Consider the following 6000-nt stretch of genomic DNA (forward strand, 5'->3'; position numbering starts at 1 on the left):
ATGCACATAGATGTGTATAACCACAAGACATAAGATGATTAAAAAGTCAATATACATCATGACCCTGAATACCAAATATGGAGATACGAGACAGTTTTGGTTTATTACAGCATAAATGGCATTAAAGTATGTGACAAACCTGTGCTAAATCTCAAAGTATACTTTGCACTGTAAGTTCTCTCCTTCTAAAATTAATAAAAAAAGTGACCAACCTGTTAAGGCTTTAACTTCAGTCCTGATTTTCTTTCATTGAAATACAGAATAGTTCAAAGTCAAGGACTACATGAAGTGATTTACTTTGCTTTTATGAAAAGCATTATAGAAATGTTGCTCTATTGTATCTAACTGTATTTAAGAATTAGCTGCTGTAGTACAGCCGCAAGAGATGAATATATGTACTATGATCAACCCCATCAATTACTACTCACCAACAATTAATGTAAAGTACTCCTGAGATAAGAGATTTGAAGACAAAGGAGTAAACACATTATTTAAAAAGGGGTTGCATTTAATCCTAGAATTTTTTTTCACTCTAAGATAACCTTATACTACAGTATTTTCGTTTTGATAATAACAGCCTTTCAATTAAATGAAGCAATCAGTGTGCTACAAGCCATGTCTTTCTCTGGTAGGAGGAGTTAGAAGCCCCAACATTCAATTGACCTGTTTCCAAATAATCTACAGGAAAAAAATGAAGATTAAGTCCTCTAAGAAGAGCAGTGTTCACAGTGTAGCATACAAAGAGAAGGATTTGGTGAAAAGATGAGAGGGCAAGCCGCATTGTGCTGGCTCACTTAAATCTTATTTCCAATTCACTAAATGTGTTATTTGACTTGGCAAGTGAGTTGGTATGTGTATTAGATCAGCAGGGAGCCTAATCAAGGAGATGCCAAGTTTGCTGCAGCCCCTCTGTGCAGCATTAGCCTCAACTAGTGACCTTAAGCAAAGTGGGTGGTTGAACCCAAAAGAGAATAGCATTAACTTTTGCTTGAAGTTCAGCTTGATTTGAAGTCTCCCTTTGTGCGTTATTAAAAAAAATGCAAAAAGCATTCAAGAGAACTGAATCTAGTCTGCTCAGCACCATCTTCACATGCAAGGCTTTATAGAAGCCTGCCTCCATTAATGCTGACACATGCAAACGAAATGAAAAGCATTAACTCAGCTAAGGCACTTGATTTTGCAGCTGTAGAACAATTCGCTTTGTAACACAGTAACTTGAAGCTGGGGGATTTTGAGTTTTCTCTTTTTTTAAATGCAGATAAACTGCTAATTTGTTAATAGTCACAGGAATTATTTTCAAATATGAAACCAGTCTCAAATAAAACCAAAAATCATACCAAAACTATTTTTTATAACCTCATTTTGCTAGCCATTTGGTGTACACAATTTTTTAAACATTTTCTGCATTTACAGATTTAGAGGGATCAGTATAAGCCTGCCCTTTCCACTTTTTCTCAACTAAATTATATTCAGTCCATACATCTTGAAAAAAACCCAACATTCCAAATAAAGATGTATTTTTGTCTTAAAAACAGTTAACAAAAATTTTCTGGTATTAAATATTATAAGAGATAAGTTTTTTAATATTTTTATTTTTTATTACCTCTGTTTCCAGTAAATTAAAAAATTATATAAATGCCCCTTAAAATAATGCTTCTATGATTCTTTTACCGGGTGTAGCTTTTATCTGCAATGCTCTTTTAGGTTGAAGATGTGGCTCAGAGAAATTAACGAAGTACATGCCATAAATAATGTTAATGGGCTCCTCTTAAAAATTCTCAGTGTTTTCATTGTTTTCCTAATCTTATTTTTACTAAGTTTTTAGGCTAGGTAACAGAATTAGTTTTCTGTCTGCTTCTTTGTCAAGAGTCTTTTTGTATCTCTACCAGTTACTCAGTTATCCTCTACCCCCCCAGTATTTTTATATATATGTTCTCACTTAACTGTAGAAAAAAGGATTTTTTTAGCTTTCCAATTCAAATGAATGAAGAGAACTTCAGAAAGAAAACCAAAACAACTGTGTACAGCTCTGTCTGTGTTGTGTATTGGAGCTGCATTTAACATTTCATTTTAGCTGTGCACTGTGCATGTCCTGTTTCTTTCTCCCTCCCAGTCAGAGGTATGACATGAAGGACAGTAGCACAACATTCAGCTCTTTTTTCTGTTATTAAATTGCTCCAGTTTTTAGTGTCTAGTATTCCTCCAAACCACAACAAAGAAAACTGGATTTGCTAGGGAAGAATATTATATAAGGTCTCCTACTCAACAATAAATAGCAAATTAAGTAGACAGATGTAAAATGTAATCTATTTTCCTAACACAGTATCATAACTTCTTTCATCGTGTAATGAACAGTCAGGAAAAAAAAAATCCATTTTTTCCCCCATACTTGCAGGAATACCTTATCAGAAACAATTACTAATAAATAAAAACTATACTTCAAACAAACTATTTCTATTCAAAGGTCTGAGAAAATTTCACAAACTTCCACTTGCCTCAGATGCTCTATAAACAATGTAAAGGTATATTCATTACAATTTCTAAACCCGGCCCTTTTGAACCGGGTTGTTGGGTTTAAGATGGCAGTAAGCTCCTCCCCTTGTCCCCAGTCTGTCTGCAAAAAGGGTTGCCTTCTACAATGCACCATTAATATAATAGACAACACAGTCCTCCACTGACTGCAGGAGCACACTGCTTCACCGTGTTCTTCACCATGGGCTGCAAGGGAATCTTTGCTTCCTCTGCTCCAGGGTGGGGTCCCACCCATGGGAGATGGCCCTCCTTGAACTTCTGCAACATGGGCCCTTCCCATGGGGTGTAGTTCTTCACAAACTGCTCCAGTGTGGGTCCTCTGTGAAGCCACAAGTCCTGCCAGAAAACCTGCTCTAGCACAGGAATCTCGCATGTCACATCCTCCTTCTGGCATTCACCTGCTTTGGCATGGGGTCCTCCATGGGCTGCAAATGGATCTCTACACTGTCATGTAGTCATCACAAGTCACAGTCCCTTCAACTCAAGTTCAGACAGAAGTTTCAGCCTGTACAGTACAGCGGCACAGAAAACAGCAGCAATATCCGGGTCATCTTCCAGCCCAGGAGCATCACCATGGCTGTTACCAGAATGTTCCCAGGCACAATACTATGAAGTGATCAGCAGTACATCACTATGGCAAGTGGTGAAAGTAAAAAGCAGACACTAATGAGCACTAGACTCTAATATACAGTCAGGAAAGCAAGCCCCATGGCAAGCGCTGCTCGTTACTAACTAAACAGCAGTAACAGCTATAAATTCAATCTAGCACATCCCAGTCAAATCTGTTGTTATCCTAAACCCTTTGTGCACCCAGTTAAGCATCGAAAAGGACTGTTGTAGTTTAACCCTGGCTGGCAGCCAAGCCCCGTGAAAGTTCTCTCACACCCTTACCAGCAAGATCAGGGAGAGAATTGGAAGAGTAAAAGTCAGAAAACTTGGGATTTGCGATAAAGACAGTTTAATAGGAAAAGTAAAAGCTGCACACTCAAACAAAGCAAAACAAGGAATTAATTCACTGCTGTCAATGGGAGGGCAAGTGTTCAGCCATCTCCAGGACAGCACAGCCTCATCATGCACTATGGTTACTTGTGAAGACACACACCATCACTCCAAATAATACCCATTCTTCCTTCTTCCCTCCACTTAATATACTGAGCATGATGTCGCATGGTCTGAATGCCCCTCTGGTCAGTTTGGGCCACCTGTCACAGCTGTGTCTCCTCCCACACACACCCAACTTCCTCGCCAGCGCCAGCGTGGCAAGTGTGGGAACAAAAGAAGCAGCAGAAACAGCAAAGCCTTGGCTTTGTGTAAGCTGTCTGCAACAATAACAAAAACATCTCCATATTATCAACTCCGTGTTCAGCACAAATCCAAAACATAGCCCATACAAGCCACCATGAAGAAAATTTATTCCAACTGAAATCAGCACAGACAGAAAGTTTAATTTCTTGATAAAAAGAGTGATAGGAAAACAAGCAACTTTTAGTCTGATGACTACAGGGGTAGACCATGTAAGCCTCCCTGACATTGGCTTATACATCAGAAATTATATGAAAAGTCCACAGTCCTATGATGGCTTAGCAGGAATGTAGCAGTTGTGCCATACTTAGAAGATAATTACCTGGAAGATGTAATAGGCAAAAAATATAGGCAAGACCAATTGATGACAGAACTAGGATCTGGAGGTGTACTGAAGGCTCTTGCTGGTCATGCTTTCTTCAATCTCATATTGCTTGTCTTTTTCTAGACCTCTCAATACCTTAACTTTTAAGATTATTGCAGGAAGGCAAATGGGGAAGAAATAGTCTGTGTGTATGTAAAACTCTAATTTGTGATTAATTCCTACAGATGACTTACAAATCCCCAGGAAGTAAAGACTGTAACAAAAGTGCTAACCCAGTCTGACCCACAGCACTACTGGGTGTCACCGACATATCAGAGAGTATGGTATAAAGGACAGCCATATGAAGAGGGTAAAATGAGGGGTTAAAAGTCACACCAAACATACTGAAAAGGCCTGCAGGCTCCTCAACCTTTATTCTTTAATTGGAAGGAGAAGAGTTTTTACTAAAGACAAGTCTACAATGTAGGCCGGCAACCCAACTGGGCAATACCCTTGATTTGTGCAGTTCACAGCAGTTCTCTTCTAATGTCTTCATACAGACTTTTTTTTCAAATGTAGTTAAAATTTTAGAAGTATAAAGGTATTTTATTAATTTTTTTTAATAAAACCTTGACTGCCAGAAATACTTGAAGTTAGTAATCATTTGCAGACTCCTTTCCCCTTTCTCACTGCAGGACTGAGGGCAGTAGCACAGCTGGCTGTCAGCTCAGTCCTTATTACCAACACCAATTATTGGTTAAAAAAGCCTACTATTCGTATCTGGCTGCATTTCGTGACACAAGATGTTAGGAGCAAGAAACTCTATCCTTGTGATAGTAAATTTGCCTGGTTTTTAAATATTTTATCACAAACCTTCAAATAAGAGGAAATTATGAATTATTTTATATTTGATTCTTATTTAGGGACAGATTTAAAAAAAAAAAAAAAATTCCCTTCTCTCGTGTGACCGTCCTGGCAGGTATTATACTTTGGAGAAAAAGCTGTGGCAAAGAGAGCAGTGAGAAAATTGAGTGCAGTAACTGAAAAACGTGTAATTCTGGATTCCTTCGCAAGGAGTAAGCTTAATAAAATCAAAGTAGTTTAAATGAAATCAAAATTCATTTTTCAGCCAGAAAACACTTGTCCTAGAACTGGATATAAACATTTAAATACATAATCATCATTGGTCAAAGATGTGTCGTGAAACACATCAGGAATTGCCAAGAGAAACAATATGCACATATACTTAATCAAGCCAATACTTCAATTAGGTGGAAAAGAAGCTCAAATAATTTTTGTATTAGTAAAAACAATATCTCTTATATGGTAGATGTTGTTAGGAAGATAGTATTTATTAAAAATTACCAGAAGACACTTGATTAGGTTTTGAGGCTTCACTTCTGATTTGCTGTGGCAAAAGGAAGATTTCACAGAGAAGAAACAATATGAACTGTACTTAAAACAATGATCTTCCTTTTAGCAGGAAGGTCCCTCTTCCAAAACTATGAGAAGAAATGGTATGAGGCCAGTGGTATTTTTGTCAAATATAGAGAGGTGACAAAGAATTTTGGTGTAGAATTTTGGTGTAGAGATTGGAATCTGTTAAAGTGGATGTTCATGTCAAAATAAAACTTTTATCACAGTCTGCCAAACTTGATGCTAAAGCACACTTAATCTATTCACGAAGGCAAGATATGTTCTGTGAAAGTGTGCCATAATCTGTAAATATAGAAGTAAATGCAAAATATTTGCAAGGTTAAAATGGAAATGTCACCTATAATTCAAGCAAAAGACTCTGATCTGCAACAGGACTTACTTTCCCTGTGTTTAATTTGAGTTGTTTATTTCAGTTTCATAGCTGC

The sequence above is a fragment of the Coloeus monedula genome (genome assembly GCF_965178545.1).
Source record: "Coloeus monedula genome assembly, chromosome: Z".
Taxonomy (NCBI): Eukaryota; Metazoa; Chordata; class Aves; order Passeriformes; family Corvidae; genus Coloeus; species Coloeus monedula.